Here is a 20551-nt window from a genome sequence, read left to right as displayed (position 1 = left end):
TACAGTCACTATTATACTGTGTGTATAGTCAGTCAGCATTAGCTACAATGTAGTGCTGCTCTCTCTATTACTACAGTCACTATTATACTGTGTATAGTCATTCAGCATTCGCTACAATGTAGTGCTGCTCTCTCTATTACTACAGTCACTATTATACTGTGTGTATAGTCATTCAGCATTAGGTACAATGTAGTACTGCTCTCTCTATTACTACAGTCACTATTATACTGTGTATAGTCAGTCAGCATTAGCTACAATGTAGTGCTGCTCTCTCTATTACTACAGTCACTATTATACTGTGTATAGTCAGTCAGCATTCGCTACAATGTAGTGCTGCTCTCTCTATTACTACAGTCACTATTATACTGTGTATAGTCAGTCAGCATTCGCTACAATGTAGTGCTGCTCTCTCTATTACTACAGTCACTATTATACTGTGTGTATAGTCATTCAGCATTCGCTACAATGTAGTGCTGCTCTCTCTATTACTACGGTCACTATTATACTGTGTATAGTCAGTCAGCATTCGCTACAATGTAGTGCTGCTCTCTCTATTACTACGGTCACTATTATACTGTGTATAGTCATTCAGCATTCGCTACAATGTAGTGCTGCTCTCTCTATTACTACAGTCACTATTCTACTGTGTGTATAGTCATTCAGCATTTGCTACAATGTAGTGCTGCTCTCTCTATTACTACGGTCACTATTATACTGTGTGTATAGTCATTCAGCATTCGCTACAATGTAGTGCTGCTCTCTCTATTACTACAGTCACTATTATACTGTGTGTATAGTCATTCAGCATTCGCTACAATGTAGTGCTGCTCTCTCTATTACTACAGTCACTATTATACTGTGTATAGTCATTCAGCATTAGCTACAATGTAGTGCTGCTCTCTCTATTACTACAGTCACTATTATACTGTGTGTATAGTCAGTCAGCATTAGCTACAATGTAGTGCTGCTCTCTCTATTACTACGGTCACTATTATACTGTGTGTATAGTCATTCAGCATTAGCTACAATGTAGTGCTGCTCTCTCTATTACTACAGTCACTATTATACTGGGTATAGTCAGTCAGCATTAGCTACAATGTAGTGCTGCTCTCTCTATTACTACAGTCACTATTATACTGTGTGTATAGTCATTCAGCATTAGGTACAATGTAGTGCTGCTCTCTCTATTACTACAGTCACTATTATACTGTGTGTATAGTCATTCAGCATTAGCTACAATGTAGTGCTGCTCTCTCTATTACTACAGTCACTATTATACTGTGTGTATAGTCATTCAGCATTCGCTACAATGTAGTGCTGCTCTCTCTATTACTACAGTCACTATTATACTGTGTGTATAGTCATTCAGCATTAGGTACAATGTAGTGCTGCTCTCTCTATTACTACAGTCACTATTATACTGTGTGTATAGTCAGTCAGCATTAGCTACAATGTAGTGCTGCTCTCTCTATTACTACAGTCACTATTATACTGTGTGTATAGTCATTCAGCATTCGCTACAATGTAGTGCTGCTCTCTCTATTACTACAGTCACTATTATACTGTGTGTATAGTCAGTCAGCATTCGCTACAATGTAGTGCTGCTCTCTCTATTACTACAGTCACTATTATACTGTGTATAGTCATTCAGCATTCGCTACAATGTAGTGCTGTTCTCTATATTACTACAGTCACTATTATACTGTGTATAGTCAGTCAGCATTAGCTACAATGTAGTGCTGCTCTCCCTATTACTACAGTCACTATTATACTGTGTATAGTCAGTCAGCATTCGCTACAATGTAGTGCTGCTCTCTCTATTACTACACTCACTATTATACTGTGTGTATAGACATTCAGCATTAGCTACAATGTAGTGCTGCTCTCTCTATTACTACAGTCACTATTATACCGTGTGTATAGTCATTCAGCATTCACTACAATGTAGTGCTGCTCTCTCTATTACTACAGTCACTATTATACTGTGTATAGTCATTCAGCATTAGCTACAATGTAGTGCTGCTCTCTCTATTACTACAGTCACTATTATACTGTGTGTATGGTCAGTCAGCATTAGCTACAATGTAGTGCTGCTCTCTCTATTACTACAGTCACTATTATACTGTGTGTATAGTCAGCATTCGCTACAATGTAGTGCTGCTCTCTCTATTACTAGTCACTATTATACCGTGTGTATAGTCATTCAGCATTAGCTACAATGTAGTGCTGCTCTCTCTATTACTACAGTCACTATTATACTGTGTGTCTAGTCAGTCAGCATTAGCTACAATGTAGTGCTGCTCTCTCTATTACTACAGTCACTATTATACTGTGTGTCTAGTCAGTCAGCATTAGCTACAATGTAGTGCTGCTCTCTCTATTACTACAGTCACTATTATACTGTGTGTATAGTCAGTCAGCATTAGCTACAATGTAGTGCTGCTCTCTCTATTACTACAGTCACTATTATACTGTGTGTCTAGTCAGTCAGCATTAGCTACAATGTAGTGCTGCTCTCTCTATTACTACAGTCACTATTATACTGTGTGTATAGTCAGTCAGCATTAGGTACAATGTAGTGCTGCTCTCTCTATTACTACAGTCACTATTATACCGTGTGTATAGTCATTCAGCATTAGCTACAATGTAGTGCTGCTCTCTCTATTACTACAGTCACTATTATACTGTGTATAGTCAGTCAGCATTCGCTACAATGTAGTGCTGCTCTCTCTATTACTACAGTCACTATTATACTGTGTGTATAGTCATTCAGCATTAGCTACAATGTAGTGCTGCTCTCTCTATTACTACAGTCACTATTATACTGTGTATAGTCAGTCAGCATTCGCTACAATGTAGTGCTGCTCTCTCTATTACTACAGTCACTATTATACCGTGTGTATAGTCATTCAGCATTAGCTACAATGTAGTGCTGCTCTCTCTATTACTACAGTCACTATTATACTGTGTGTATAGTCATTCAGCATTAGCTACAATGTAGTGCTGCTCTCTCTATTACTACAGTCACTATTATACCGTGTGTATAGTCATTCAGCATTAGCTACAATGTAGTGCTGCTCTCTCTATTACTACAGTCACTATTATACTGTGTGTATAGTCAGCATTCGCTACAATGTAGTGCTGCTCTCTCTATTACTACAGTCACTATTATACTGTGTGTATAGTCAGTCAGCATTCGCTACAATGTAGTGCTGCTATCTCTATTACTACAGTCACTATTATACTGTGTATGGTCATTCAGCATTAGCTACAATGTAGTGCTGCTCTCTCTATTACTACAGTCACTATTATACTGTGCGTATAGTCAGTCAGCATTCGCTACAATGTAGTGCTGCTATCTCTATTACTACAGTCACTATTATACTGTGTATAGTCAGTCAGCATTCGCTACAATGTAGTGCTGCTCTCTCTATTACTACAGTCACTATTATACTGTGTGTATAGTCATTCAGCATTGGCTACAATGTAGTGCTGCTCTCTCTATTACTACAGTCACTATTATACTGTGTATGGTCATTCAGCATTAGCTACAATGTAGTGCTGCTCTCTCTTTTACTACAGTCACTATTATACTGTGTATATAGTCATTCAGCATTCTCTACAATGTAGTGCTGCTCTCTCTATTACTACAGTCACTATTATACTGTGTATAGTCATTCAGCATTAGCTACAATGTAGTGCTGCTCTCTCTATTACTACAGTCACTATTATACTGTGTGTATAGTCAGTCAGCATTCTCTACAATGTAGTGCTGCTCTCTCTATTACTACAGTCACTATTATACTGTGTGTATAGTCATTCAGCATTCGCTACAATGTAGTGCTGCTCTCTCTATTACTACAGTCACTATTATACTGTGTGTATAGTCATTCAGCATTCGCTACAATGTAGTGCTGCTCTCTCTATTACTACAGTCACTATTATACTGTGTGTATAGTCATTCAGCATTCGCTACAATGTAGTGCTGCTCTCTCTATTACTACAGTCACTATTATACTGTGTATAGTCAGTCAGCATTAGCTACAATGTAGTGCTGCTCTCTCTATTACTACAGTCACTATTATACTGTGTGTATAGTCATTCAGCATTAGCTACAATGTAGTGCTGCTCTCTCTATTACTACAGTCACTATTATACTGTGTATGGTCATTCAGCATTAGCTACAATGTAGTGCTGCTCTCTCTATTACTACAGTCACTATTATACTGTGTGTATAGTCATTCAGCATTAGCTACAATGTAGTGCTGCTCTCTCTATTACTACAGTCACTATTATACTGTGTGTATAGTCATTCAGCATTCGCTACAATGTAGTGCTGCTCTCTCTATTACTACAGTCACTATTATACTGTGTGTATAGTCAGTCAGCAATAGCTACAATGTAGTGCTGTTCTCTCTATTACTACAGTCACTATTATACTGTGTGTATAGTCATTCAGCATTCGCTACAATGTAGTGCTGCTCTCTCTATTACTACAGTCACTATTATACTGTGTGTATAGTCAGCATTAGCTACAATGTAGTGCTGCTCTCTCTATTACTACAGTCACTATTATACTGTGTGTGTAGTCAGTCAGCATTAGCTACAATGTAGTGCTGCTCTCTCTATTACTACAGTCACTATTGTACTGTGTGTAGTCAGTCAGCATTAGCTACAATGTAGTGCTGCTCTCTCTATTACTACAGTCACTATTATACTGTGTGTAGTCAGTCAGCATTCGCTACAATGTAGTGCTGCTCTCTCTATTACTACAGCCACTATTATACTGTGTGTATAGTCATTCAGCATTAGCTACAATGTAGTGCTGCTCTCTCTATTACTACAGTCACTATTATACTGTGTATAGTCATTCAGCATTCTCTACAATGTAGTGCTGCTCTCTCTATTACTACAGTCACTATTATACTGTGTGTATAGTCAGTCAGCATTAGCTACAATGTAGTGCTGCTCTCGCTATTACTACAGTCACTATTATACTGTGTGTATAGTCATTCAGCATTAGCTACAATGTAGTGCTGCTCTCTCTATTACTACAGTCACTATTATACTGTGTGTATAGTCAGTCAGCATTAGCTACAATGTAGTGCTGCTCTCTCTATTACTACAGCCACTATTATACTGTGTGTATAGTCATTCAGCATTCGCTACAATGTAGTGCTGCTCTCTCTATTACTACAGTCACTATTATACTGTGTGTATAGTCATTCAGCATTCGCTACAATGTAGTGCTGCTCTCTCTATTACTACAGTCACTATTATACTGTGTATAGTCAGTCAGCATTAGCTACAATGTAGTGCTGCTCTCTCTATTACTACAGTCACTATTATACTGTGTGTATAGTCATTCAGCATTAGCTACAATGTAGTGCTGCTCTCTCTATTACTACAGTCACTATTATACTGTGTGTACAGTCAGTCAGCATTAGCTACAATGTAGTGCTGCTCTCTCTATTACTACAGTCACTATTATACTGTGTGTATAGTCAGTCAGCATTAGCTACAATGTAGTGCTGCTCTCTCTATTACTACAGTCACTATTATACTGTGTATAGTCATTCAGCATTCGCTACAATGTAGTGCTGCTCTCTCTATTACTACAGTCACTATTATACTGTGTATAGTCAGTCAGCATTAGCTACAATGTAGTGCTGCTCTCTCTATTACTACAGTCACTATTATACTGTGTGTATAGTCATTCAGCATTCGCTACAATGTAGTGCTGCTCTCTCTATTACTAGTCACTATTATACTGTGTGTATAGTCATTCAGCATTAGCTACAATGTAGTGCTGCTCTCTCTATTACTACAGTCACTATTATACTGTGTATAGTCATTCAGCATTAGCTACAATGTAGTGCTGCTATCTCTATTACTACAGTCACTATTATACTGTGTGTATAGTCAGTCAGCATTAGCTACAATGTAGTGCTGCTCTCTCTATTACTACAGTCACTATTATACTGTGTATATAGTCATTCAGCATTCTCTACAATGTAGTGCTGCTCTCTCTATTACTACAGTCACTATTATACTGTGTATAGTCAGTCAGCATTAGCTACAATGTAGTGCTGCTCTCTCTATTACTACAGTCACTATTATACCGTGTGTATAGTCATTTAGCATTCGCTACAATGTAGTGCTGCTCTCTCTATTACTACAGTCACTATTATACTGTGTATAGTCATTCAGCATTCTCTACAATGTAGTGCTGCTCTCTCTATTACTACAGTCACTATTATACTGTGTGTATAGTCATTCAGCATTAGCTACAATGTAGTGCTGCTCTCTCTATTACTACAGTCACTATAATACTGTGTGTATAGTCATTCAGCATTAGCTACAATGTAGTGCTGCTCTCTCTATTACTACAGTCACTATTATACTGTGTGTATAGTCAGTCAGCATTAGCTACAATGTAGTGCTGCTCTCTCTATTACTACAGTCACTATTATACTTTGTGTATAGTCTGTCAGCATTAGCTACAATGTAGTGCTGCTCTCTCTATTACTACAGTCACTATTATACTGTGTATATAGTCATTCAGCATTAGGTACAATGTAGTGCTGCTCTCTCTATTACTACAGTCACTATTATACTGTGTATAGTCATTCAGCATTCGCTACAATGTAGTGCTGCTCTCTCTATTACTACAGTCACTATTATACTGTGTGTATAGTCAGTCAGCATTAGCTACAATGTAGTGCTGCTCTCTCTATTACTACAGTCACTATTATACTGTGTATAGTCAGTCAGCATTCGCTACAATGTAGTGCTGCTCTCTCTATTACTACAGTCACTATTATACTGTGTGTATAGTCATTCAGCATTCGCTACAATGTAGTGCTGCTCTCTCTATTACTACAGTCACTATTATACTGTGTGTATAGTCATTCAGCATTCGCTACAATGTAGTGCTGCTCTCTCTATTACTACAGTCACTATTATACTGTGTGTATAGTCAGTCAGCATTCGCTACAATGTAGTGCTGCTCTCTCTATTACTACAGTCACTATTATACTGTGTGTATAGTCATTCAGCATTCGCTACAATGTAGTGCTGCTCTCTGTATTACTACAGTCACTATTATACTGTGTGTATAGTCATTCAGCATTCGCTACAATGTAGTGCTGCTCTCTCTATTACTACAGTCACTATTATACTGTGTGTAGTCATTCAGCATTCTCTACAATGTAGTGCTGCTCTCTCTATTACTACAGTCACTATTATACTGTGTGTATAGTCATTCAGCATTCGCTACAATGTAGTGCTGCTCTCTCTATTACTACAGTCACTATTATACTGTGTGTATAGTCATTCAGCATTAGCTACAATGTAGTGCTGCTCTCTCTATTACTACAGTCACTATAATACTGTGTGTATAGTCATTCAGCATTAGCTACAATGTAGTGCTGCTCTCTCTATTACTACAGTCACTAATATACTATGTGTATAGTCTGTCAGCATTAGCTACAATGTAGTGCTGCTCTCTCTATTACTACAGTCACTATTATACTGTGTATATAGTCATTCAGCATTAGGTACAATGTAGTGCTGCTCTCTCTATTACTACAGTCACTATTATACTGTGTGTATAGTCAGTCAGCATTAGCTACAATGTAGTGCTGCTCTCTCTATTACTACAGCCACTATTATACTGTGTGTATAGTCATTCAGCATTCGCTACAATGTAGTGCTGCTCTCTCTATTACTACAGTCACTATTATACTGTGTGTATAGTCATTCAGCATTCGCTACAATGTAGTGCTGCTCTCTCTATTACTACAGTCACTATTATACTGTGTATAGTCAGTCAGCATTAGCTACAATGTAGTGCTGCTCTCTCTATTACTACAGCCACTATTATACTGTGTGTATAGTCATTCAGCATTCGCTACAATGTAGTGCTGCTCTCTCTATTACTACAGTCACTATTATACTGTGTGTATAGTCATTCAGCATTCGCTACAATGTAGTGCTGCTCTCTCTATTACTACAGTCACTATTATACTGTGTATAGTCATTCAGCATTAGCTACAATGTAGTGCTGCTCTCTCTATTACTACAGTCACTATTATACTGTGTGTATAGTCATTCAGCATTCGCTACAATGTTGTGCTGCTCTCTCTATTACTACAGTCACTATTATACTGTGTATAGTCAGTCAGCATTCGCTACAATGTAGTGCTGCTCTCTCTATTACTACAGTCACTATTATACTGTGTATAGTCATTCAGCATTAGCTACAATGTAGTGCTGCTCTCTCTATTACTACAGTCACTATTATACTGTGTGTATAGTCTGTCAGCATTCGCTACAATGTAGTGCTGCTTTCTCTATTACTACAGTCACTATTATACTGTGTGTAGTCATTCAGCATTCTCTACAATGTAGTGCTGCTCTCTCTATTACTACAGTCACTATTATACTGTGTGTATAGTCATTCAGCATTCGCTACAATGTAGTGCTGCTCTCTCTATTACTACAGTCACTATTATACTGTGTGTATAGTCATTCAGCATTAGCTACAATGTAGTGCTGCTCTCTCTATTACTACAGTCACTATAATACTGTGTGTATAGTCATTCAGCATTAGCTACAATGTAGTGCTGCTCTCTCTATTACTACAGTCACTATTATACTGTGTGTATAGTCTGTCAGCATTAGCTACAATGTAGTGCTGCTCTCTCTATTACTACAGTCACTATTATACTGTGTATATAGTCATTCAGCATTAGGTACAATGTAGTGCTGCTCTCTCTATTACTACAGTCACTATTATACTGTGTACAGTCATTCAGCATTAGCTACAATGTAGTGCTGCTCTCTCTATTACTACAGTCACTATTATACTGTGTATATAGTCAATCAGCATTAGGTACAATGTAGTGCTGCTCTCTCTATTACTACAGTCACTATTATACTGTGTGTATAGTCAGTCAGCATTAGCTACAATGTAGTGCTGCTCTCTCTATTACTACAGTCACTATTATACTGTGTGTATAGTCAGTCAGCATTCGCTACAATGTAGTGCTGCTCTCTCTATTACTACAGTCACTATTATACTGTGTATAGTCTGTCAGCATTAGCTACAATGTAGTGCTGCTCTCTCTATTACTACAGTCACTATTATACTGTGTGTATAGTCAGTCAGCATTCGCTACAATGTAGTGCTGCTCTCTCTATTACTACAGTCACTATTATACTGTGTGTATAGTCAGTCAGCATTCGCTACAATGTTGTGCTGCTCTCTCTATTACTACAGTCACTATTATACTGTGTATAGTCAGTCAGCATTCGCTACAATGTAGTGCTGCTTTCTCTATTACTACAGTCACTATTATACTGTGTATAGTCAGTCAGCATTAGCTACAATGTAGTGCTGCTCTCTCTATTACTACAGTCACTATTATACTGTGTGTATAGTCATTCAGCATTCGCTACAATGTAGTGCTGCTCTCTCTATTACTACAGTCACTATTATACTGTGTGTATAGTCATTCAGCATTCGCTACAATGTAGTGCTGCTCTCTCTATTACTACAGTCACTATTATACTGTGTGTATAGTCATTCAGCATTCGCTACAATGTAGTGCTGCTCTCTCTATTACTACAGTCACTATTATACTGTGTATAGTCATTCAGCATTCGCTACAATGTAGTGCTGCTCTCTCTATTACTACAGTCACTATTATACTGTGTGTATAGTCATTCAGCATTAGGTACAATGTAGTGCTGCTCTCTCTATTACTACAGTCACTATTATACTGTGTGTATAGTCAGTCAGCATTAGCTACAATGTAGTGCTGCTCTCTCTATTACTACAGTCACTATTATACTGTGTATAGTCAGTCAGCATTAGCTACAATGTAGTGCTGCTCTCTCTATTACTACAGTCACTATTATACTGTGTGTATAGTCAGTCAGCATTAGCTACAATGTAGTGCTGCTCTCTCTATTACTACAGTCACTATTATACTGTGTATAGTCATTCAGCATTCGCTACAACGTAGTGCTGCTCTCTCTATTACTACAGTCACTATTATACTGTGTATAGTCAGTCAGCATTAGCTACAATGTAGTGCTGCTCTCTCTATTACTACAGTCACTATTATACTGTGTGTATAGTCATTCAGCATTCGCTACAATGTAGTGCTGCTCTCTCTATTACTACAGTCACTATTATACTGTGTATAGTCATTCAGCATTCTCTACAATGTAGTGCTGCTCTCTCTATTACTACAGTCACTATTATACTGTGTGTATAGTCATTCAGCATTCGCTACAATGTAGTGCTGCTCTCTCTATTACTACAGTCACTATTATACTGTGTGTATAGTCATTAAGCATTAGCTACAATGTAGTGCTGCTCTCTCTATTACTACAGTCACTATTATACTGTGTGTATAGTCATTCAGCATTCGCTACAATGTAGAGCTGCTCTCTCTATTACTACAGTCACTATTATACTGTGTATAGTCAGTCAGCATTAGCTACAATGTAGTGCTGCTCTCTCTATTACTACAGTCACTATTATACTGTGTGTATAGTCAGTCAGCATTAGCTACAATGTAGTGCTGCTCTCTCTATTACTACAGTCACTATTATACTGTGTGTATAGTCAGTCAGCATTAACTACAATGTAGTGCTGCTCTCTCTATTACTACAGTCACTATTATACTGTGTATAGTCATTCAGCATTCGCTACAATGTAGTGCTGCTCTCTCTATTACTACAGTCACTATTATACTGTGTATAGTCATTCAGCATTCGCTACAATGTAGAGCTGCTCTCTCTATTACTACAGTCACTATTATACTGTGTATAGTCATTCAGCATTCGCTACAATGTAGTGCTGCTCTCTCTATTACTACAGTCACTATTATACTGTGTGTATAGTCAGTCAGCATTAGCTACAATGTAGTGCTGCTCTCTCTATTACTACAGCCACTATTATACTGTGTGTATAGTCATTCAGCATTCGCTACAATGTAGTGCTGCTCTCTCTATTACTACAGTCACTATTATACTGTGTGTATAGTCATTCAGCATTCGCTACAATGTAGTGCTGCTCTCTCTATTACTACAGTCACTATTATACTGTGTATAGTCAGTCAGCATTAGCTACAATGTAGTGCTGCTCTCTCTATTACTACAGCCACTATTATACTGTGTGTATAGTCATTCAGCATTCGCTACAATGTAGTGCTGCTCTCTCTATTACTACAGTCACTATTATACTGTGTGTATAGTCATTCAGCATTCGCTACAATGTAGTGCTGCTCTCTCTATTACTACAGTCACTATTATACTGTGTATAGTCATTCAGCATTAGCTACAATGTAGTGCTGCTCTCTCTATTACTACAGTCACTATTATACTGTGTATAGTCAGTCAGCATTCGCTACAATGTAGTGCTGCTCTCTCTATTACTACAGTCACTATTATACTGTGTATAGTCATTCAGCATTAGCTACAATGTAGTGCTGTTCTCTCTATTACTACAGTCACTATTATACTGTGTGTACAGTCAGTCAGCATTAGCTACAATGTAGTGCTGCTCTCTCTATTACTACAGTCACTATTATACTGTGTGTATAGTCAGTCAGCATTAGCTACAATGTAGTGCTGCTCTCTCTATTACTACAGTCACTATTATACTGTGTATAGTCATTCAGCATTCGCTACAATGTAGTGCTGCTCTCTCTATTACTACAGTCACTATTATACTGTGTATAGTCAGTCAGCATTAGCTACAATGTAGTGCTGCTCTCTCTATTACTACAGTCACTATTATACTGTGTGTATAGTCATTCAGCATTCGCTACAATGTAGTGCTGCTCTCTCTATTACTACAGTCACTATTATACTGTGTGTATAGTAATTCAGCATTAGCTACAATGTAGTGCTGCTCTCTCTATTACTACAGTCACTATTATACTGTGTGTATAGTCATTCAGCATTCGCTACAATGTAGTGCTGCTCTCTCTATTACTACAGTCACTATTATACTGTGTGTATAGTCATTCAGCATTCGCTACAATGTAGTGCTGCTCTCTCTATTACTACAGTCACTATTATACTGTGTGTATAGTCATTCAGCATTAGCTACAATGTAGTGCTGCTCTCTCTATTACTACAGTCACTATTATACTGTGTATAGTCATTCAGCATTAGCTACAATGTAGTGCTGCTCTCTCTATTACTACAGTCACTATTATACTGTGTGTATAGTCAGTCAGCATTAGCTACAATGTAGTGCTGCTCTCTCTATTACTACAGTCACTATTATACTGTGTATATAGTCATTCAGCATTCTCTACAATGTAGTGCTGCTCTCTCTATTACTACAGTCACTATTATACTGTGTATAGTCAGTCCGCATTAGCTACAATGTAGTGCTGCTCTCTCTATTACTACAGTCACTATTATACTGTGTGTATAGTCAGTCAGCATTAGCTACAATGTAGTGCTGCTCTCTCTATTACTACAGTCACTATAATACTGTGTGTATAGTCATTCAGCATTAGCTACAATGTAGTGCTGCTCTCTCTATTACTACAGTCACTATTATACTGTGTGTATAGTCAGTCAGCATTAGCTACAATGTAGTGCTGCTCTCTCTATTACTACAGTCACTATTATACTGTGTGTATAGTCTGTCAGCATTAGCTACAATGTAGTGCTGCTCTCTCTATTACTACAGTCACTATTATACTGTGTATATAGTCATTCAGCATTAGGTACAATGTAGTGCTGCTCTCTCTATTACTACAGTCACTATTATACTGTGTATAGTCAGTCAGCATTCGCTACAATGTAGTGCTGCTCTCTCTATTACTACAGTCACTATTATACTGTGTGTATAGTCAGTCAGCATTAGCTACAATGTAGTGCTGCTCTCTCTATTACTACAGTCACTATTATACTGTGTATAGTCAGTCAGCATTCGCTACAATGTAGTGCTGCTCTCTCTATTACTACAGTCACTATTATACTGTGTGTATAGTCATTCAGCATTCGCTAGAATGTAGTGCTGCTCTCTCTATTACTACAGTCACTATTATACTGTGTGTATAGTCATTCAGCATTCGCTACAATGTAGTGCTGCTCTCTCTATTACTACAGTCACTATTATACTGTGTATAGTCATTCAGCATTCGCTACAATGTAGTGCTGCTCTCTCTATTACTACAGTCACTATTATACTGTGTGTATAGTCATTCAGCATTCGCTACAATGTAGTGCTGCTCTCTCTATTACTACAGTCACTATTATACTGTGTGTATAGTCATTCAGCATTAGCTACAATGTAGTGCTGCTCTCTCTATTACTACAGTCACTATAATACTGTGTGTATAGTCATTCAGCATTAGCTACAATGTAGTGCTGCTCTCTCTATTACTACAGTCACTATTATACTGTGTATATAGTCATTCAGCATTAGGTACAATGTAGTGCTGCTCTCTCTATTACTACAGTCACTATTATACTGTGTACAGTCATTCAGCATTAGCTACAATGTAGTGCTGCTCTCTCTATTACTACAGTCACTATTATACTGTGTATATAGTCAATCAGCATTAGGTACAATGTAGTGCTGCTCTCTCTATTACTACAGTCACTATTATACTGTGTGTATAGTCAGTCAGCATTAGCTACAATGTAGTGCTGCTCTCTCTATTACTACAGTCACTATTATACTGTGTGTATAGTCAGTCAGCATTCGCTACAATGTAGTGCTGCTCTCTCTATTACTACAGTCACTATTATACTGTGTATAGTCAGTCAGCATTCGCTACAATGTAGTGCTGCTCTCTCTATTACTACAGTCACTATTATACTGTGTGTATAGTCATTCAGCATACGCTACAATGTTGTGCTGCTCTCTCTATTACTACAGTCACTATTATACTGTGTATAGTCAGTCAGCATTCGCTACAATGTAGTGCTGCTCTCTCTATTACTACAGTCACTATTATACTGTGTGTATAGTCATTCAGCATTCGCTACAATGTAGTGCTGCTCTCTCTATTACTACAGTCACTATTATACTGTGTGTATAGTCATTCAGCATTAGCTACAATGTAGTGCTGCTCTCTCTATTACTACAGTCACTATAATACTGTGTGTATAGTCATTCAGCATTAGCTACAATGTAGTGCTGCTCTCTCTATTACTACAGTCACTATTATACTGTGTGTATAGTCTGTCAGCATTAGCTACAATGTAGTGCTGCTCTCTCTATTACTACAGTCACTATTATACTGTGTATATAGTCATTCAGCATTAGGTACAATGTAGTGCTGCTCTCTCTATTACTACAGTCACTATTATACTGTGTACAGTCATTCAGCATTAGCTACAATGTAGTGCTGCTCTCTCTATTACTACAGTCACTATTATACTGTGTATATAGTCAATCAGCATTAGGTACAATGTAGTGCTGCTCTCTCTATTACTACAGTCACTATTATACTGTGTGTATAGTCAGTCAGCATTAGCTACAATGTAGTGCTGCTCTCTCTATTACTACAGTCACTATTATACTGTGTGTATAGTCAGTCAGCATTCGCTACAATGTAGTGCTGCTCTCTCTATTACTACAGTCACTATTATACCGTGTATAGTCTGTCAGCATTAGCTACAATGTAGTGCTGCTCTCTCTATTACTACAGTCACTATTATACTGTGTGTATAGTCAGTCAGCATTCGCTACAATGTAGTGCTGCTCTCTCTATTACTACAGTCACTATTATACTGTGTGTATAGTCAGTCAGCATTCGCTACAATGTAGTGCTGCTCTCTCTATTACTACAGTCACTATTATACTGTGTGTATAGTCAGTCAGCATTCGCTACAATGTTGTGCTGCTCTCTCTATTACTACAGTCACTATTATACTGTGTATAGTCAGTCAGCATTCGCTACAATGTAGTGCTGCTTTCTCTATTACTACAGTCACTATTATACTGTGTGTATAGTCATTCAGCATTCGCTACAATGTAGTGCTGCTCTCTCTATTACTACAGTCACTATTATACTGTGTGTATAGTCATTCAGCATTCGCTACAATGTAGTGCTGCTCTCTCCATTACTACAGTCACTATTATACTGTGTGTATAGTCAGTCAGCATTCGCTACAATGTAGTGCTGCTTTCTCTATTACTACAGTCACTATTATACTGTGTATAGTCAGTCAGCATTAGCTACAATGTAGTACTGCTCTCTCTATTACTACAGTCACTATTATACTGTGTGTATAGTCAGTCAGCATTAGCTACAATGTAGTGCTGCTCTCTCTATTACTACAGTCACTATTATACTGTGTATAGTCATTCAGCATTCGCTACAATGTAGTGCTGCTCTCTCTATTACTACAGTCACTATTATACTGTGTGTATAGTCATTCAGCATTAGGTACAATGTAGTGCTGCTCTCTCTATTACTACAGTCACTATTATACTGTGTATAGTCAGTCAGCATTAGCTACAATGTAGTGCTGCTCTCTCTATTACTACAGTCACTATTATACTGTGTATAGTCAGTCAGCATTCGCTACAATGTAGTTCTGCTCTCTCTATTACTACAGTCACTATTATACTGTGTATAGTCAGTCAGCATTAGCTACAATGTAGTGCTGCTCTCTCTATTACTACAGTCACTATTATACCGTGTATAGTCTGTCAGCATTAGCTACAATGTAGTGCTGCTCTCTCTATTACTACAGTCACTATTATACTGTGTGTATAGTCAGTCAGCATTCGCTACAATGTAGTGCTGCTCTCTCTATTACTACAGTCACTATTATACTGTGTGTATAGTCAGTCAGCATTCGCTACAATGTAGTGCTGCTCTCTCTATTACTACAGTCACTATTATACTGTGTGTATAGTCAGTCAGCATTCGCTACAATGTTGTGCTGCTCTCTCTATTACTACAGTCACTATTATACTGTGTATAGTCAGTCAGCATTCGCTACAATGTAGTGCTGCTTTCTCTATTACTACAGTCACTATTATACTGTGTGTATAGTCATTCAGCATTCGCTACAATGTAGTGCTGCTCTCTCTATTACTACAGTCACTATTATACTGTGTGTATAGTCATTCAGCATTCGCTACAATGTAGTGCTGCTCTCTCCATTACTACAGTCACTATTATACTGTGTGTATAGTCAGTCAGCATTCGCTACAATGTAGTGCTGCTTTCTCTATTACTACAGTCACTATTATACTGTGTATAGTCAGTCAGCATTAGCTACAATGTAGTACTGCTCTCTCTATTACTACAGTCACTATTATACTGTGTGTATAGTCAGTCAGCATTAGCTACAATGTAGTGCTGCTCTCTCTATTACTACAGTCACTATTATACTGTGTATAGTCATTCAGCATTCGCTACAATGTAGTGCTGCTCTCTCTATTACTACAGTCACTATTATACTGTGTGTATAGTCATTCAGCATTAGGTACAATGTAGTGCTGCTCTCTCTATTACTACAGTCACTATTATACTGTGTATAGTCAGTCAGCATTAGCTACAATGTAGTGCTGCTCTCTCTATTACTACAGTCACTATTATACTGTGTATAGTCAGTCAGCATTCGCTACAATGTAGTTCTGCTCTCTCTATTACTACAGTCACTATTATACTGTGTATAGTCAGTCAGCATTAGCTACAATGTAGTGCTGCTCTCTCTATTACTACAGTCACTATTATACTGTGTGTATAGTCATTCAGCATTCGCTACAATGTAGTGCTGCTCTCTCTATTACTACAGTCACTATTATACTGTGTATAGTCAGTCAGCATTAGCTACAATGTAGTGCTGCTCTCTCTATTACTACAGTCACTATTATACTGTGTATAGTCAGTCAGCATTAGCTACAATGTAGTGCTGCTCTCTCTATTACTACAGTCACTATTATACTGTGTGTATAGTCAGTCAGCATTAGCTACAATGTAGTGCTGCTCTCTCTATTACTACAGTCACTATTATACTGTGTATAGTCAGTCAGCATTAGCTACAATGTAGTGCTGCTCTCTCTATTACTACAGTCACTATTATACTGTGTGTATAGTCAGTCAGCATTCTCTACAATGTAGTGCTGCTCTCTCTATTACTACAGTCACTATTATACTGTGTATAGTCAGTCAGCATTAGCTACAATGTAGTGCTGCTCTCTCTATTACTACAGTCACTATTATACTGTGTATAGTCATTCAGCATTCGCTACAATGTAGTGCTGCTCTCTCTATTACTACAGTCACTATTATACTGTGTGTATAGTCATTCAGCATTCGCTACAATGTAGTGCTGCTCTCTCTATTACTACAGTCACTATTATACTGTGTGTATAGTCATTCAGCATTCGCTACAATGTAGTGCTGCTCTCTCTATTACTACAGTCACTATTATACTGTGTGTATAGTCATTCAGCATTCGCTACAATGTAGTGCTGCTCTCTCTATTACTACAGTCACTATTATACTGTGTGTATAGTCATTCAGCATTCGCTACAATGTAGTGCTGCTCTCTCTATTACTACAGTCACTATTATACTGTGTATAGTCAGTCAGCATTAGCTACAATGTAGTGCTGCTCTCTCTATTACTACAGTCACTATTATACTGTGTATAGTCAGTCAGCATTAGCTACAATGTAGTGCTGCTCTCTCTATTACTACAGTCACTATTATACTGTGTGTATAGTCAGTCAGCATTAGCTACAATGTAGTGCTGCTCTCTCTATTTACTACAGTCACTATTATACTGTGTATAGTCAGTCAGCATTAGCTACAATGTAGTGCTGCTCTCTCTATTACTACAGTCACTATTATACTGTGTGTATAGTCAGTCAGCATTCTCTACAATGTAGTGCTGCTCTCTCTATTACTACAGTCACTATTATACTGTGTATAGTCAGTCAGCATTAGCTACAATGTAGTGCTGCCCTCTTTATTCCTACAGTCACTATTATACTGTGTGTATAGTCAGTCAGCATTAACTACAATGTAGTGCTGCTCTCTCTATTACTACAGTCACTATTATACTGTGTATAGTCAGTCAGCATTAGCTACAATGTAGTGCTGCTCTCTCTATTATTACAGTCACTATTATACTGTGTGTATAGTCAGTCAGCATTAACTACAATGTAGTGCTGCTCTCTCTATTACTACAGTCACTATTATACTGTGTATAGTCAGTCAGCATTAGCTACAATGTAGTGCTGCTCTCTCTATTATTACAGTCACTATTATACTGTGTGTATAGTCAGTCAGCATTCTCTACAATGTAGTGCTGCTCTCTCTATTACTACAGTCACTATTATACTGTGTATAGTCATTCAGCATTCGCTACAATGTAGTGCTGCTCTCTCTATTACTACAGTCACTATTATACTGTGTATAGTCATTCAGCATTAGCTACAATGTAGTGCTGCTCTCTCTATTACTACAGTCACTATTATACTGTGTATAGTCATTCAGCATTAGCTACAATGTAGTGCTACTCTCTCTATTACTACAGTCACTATTATACTGTGTACAGTCAGTCACCCTGTGTGCAGCAGATACTAATAGCATGCGTACACGCCTTCTACAGCCCATATGATGTAATGTGCAGTGTACTGTCCCTATAGAGGCCATCGGACTTGGTCCCTTATTCAGATTATCCGTCTTGTGATCCACCATTGCCCGTCTGTGTAACTGAACAAGTCTGCCCATTCTCCGTTCGTCGCTATCAGCCAGTAGCCATTTACGATCACAGGCCTTGCTCTCAGACCCAGTTTCTGTCTGCTGATCCCCTCTGTGTGCACATAAATGCAGCCCTCTGGCAATTTACCAGTACAGCCGACTAGCTAATGCTCGCCCCCGCTGCTGCTTTGAGTGCCAGGAAATATTCTACGTTGTAAATCTGCTAAAATCTGGACTGAAGAAATTATCCTGGTCACCAAAAATCAGGCAACTCTCCTGGACCTAAGGGTTTGTCAGCAAGCTGCTCAAAAAAAATTTTTGCTGACCAATTAACATCACTCCTTGTTTAATGTGGTTCTGCAGGGATCCCTCATCCCTACTACCATTCTGGATGGGGACACCATGCTTCTAGCATAGTATTAGGGACTCTAACCGCCAACACCAAGTCTTGCTCTACTTTATCCAACCCGATCAGGTGGAATTTATCCCTGGGCGTCAAGCTAGAGATAATACAAGACGAACTATAGACCTCATACAAATTCTTACCAACACCGAAACGCCTGCAGTCATTATCTCATTGGACGCCTAGAAGGCCCTTGAGCGTATTTCATGGCAGTTTACATTTCTTCCTTCATGGAGATTTTCTCGGGATCTCCTTCGGAAGTAGGTCAAATCCACAATGGCACTCGATAAGGGTGTCCCTTCTTACCCCTTGTGTTTGCTTTGATCATTGAACCCCTGGCCACTATGACTAGAACGCCAGACATCAGTGGTGTGACCGTGGGGGATTCCACTCACAAAATATCCCTCGTGGCAGATGACACACTACTTTGTTTCACTCACCCACGGTCTTCCTCTCCCAACTATCTATAAGACCATTGATTATGGCAGAGCGTCTGGATACAAGATTATTTCTTTAAAGCGGAAGCTATGGCACTACATATATTTTAACCTGAAGGCCACTATGGATCCAATACTATGGTATACCTACTGCCTACTTTGCAGATGCCTCTTTATGCTCCTTGAACCCATTCTATGACACCCCTCCCTGTTCCTTCTCTATTCCTCAACACCTTGCGCATAATTTTCACTCAGGCCTATTTGGCATGTTGACATTGATCACAGCGACACTGATGTCGGCAAAATGATTCTGGTGATCTAGTGGTGACTTACGTGGTCCGGCGGCTCCAGAGGTGTCTTCCAGGTCCGGCTATGAAATTATAATGACTTCCAGCTCATCCATCTGTGATTCCATAAGTGAGTTTCCCAATCCGTAACACCCCCTGCCCTGTTCCTAACCATCTGGTGCCGCAGCCTAACCCTAAGGCTCCAGTCCATGAAGAATGTCGACATTGCAAACATGTCAATGTTCTGTATATTGTGACATGTTCTATGTCGATATTATAATATTATGATTGTCGGCACTGAAAAGGTCGACATGACTGCATCCCAATCACCAGAACACAGGAAGCTCAAATCTCTGGGCTGGTAACACACAGTGACATGATGTGAGGGGGAGAGCAGGAGTATAATAGGGGCTGATGGCTCCTGATGTATGAGATACACCAGAGAGTGTGGGGAGGAGACTGGTCAGATCTCTGGGCTGGTAACACACAGTGACATGATGTGAGGGGGAGAGCAGGAATGTAATAGGGGCTGGTGGCTCCTGATGTATGAGATACACCAGAGAGTGTGGGGAGGAGACTGGTCAGATCTCTGGGCTGGTAACACACAGTGACATGATGTGATGGGGAGAGCAGGAGTATAATAGGGGCTGATGGCTCCTGATGTATGAGATACACGAGAGAGTGTGGGGAGGAGACTGGTCAGATCTCT

The 20551-nt window shown here is 38.7% G+C and overlaps 1 pseudogene across 1 annotated transcript in view; it reads right to left on the bottom strand.

The window, feature by feature from the left end:
• The window catches only part of LOC148435688 (uncharacterized), a 62370-nt pseudogene that overhangs the window by 27869 nt on the left and 13950 nt on the right, over positions 1-20551 (bottom strand). The gene's annotated exons all lie outside the window — the stretch shown is intronic.

Source organism: Taudactylus pleione, unplaced genomic scaffold (genome assembly GCF_031769625.1).
Source record: "Taudactylus pleione unplaced genomic scaffold, aTauple2 ptg002080l, whole genome shotgun sequence".
NCBI classification, from domain to species: Eukaryota; Metazoa; Chordata; class Amphibia; order Anura; family Myobatrachidae; genus Taudactylus; species Taudactylus pleione.
Note: the sequence above shows the minus strand (reverse complement) of the source record. Positions and strands in the feature narration are given on the sequence as shown.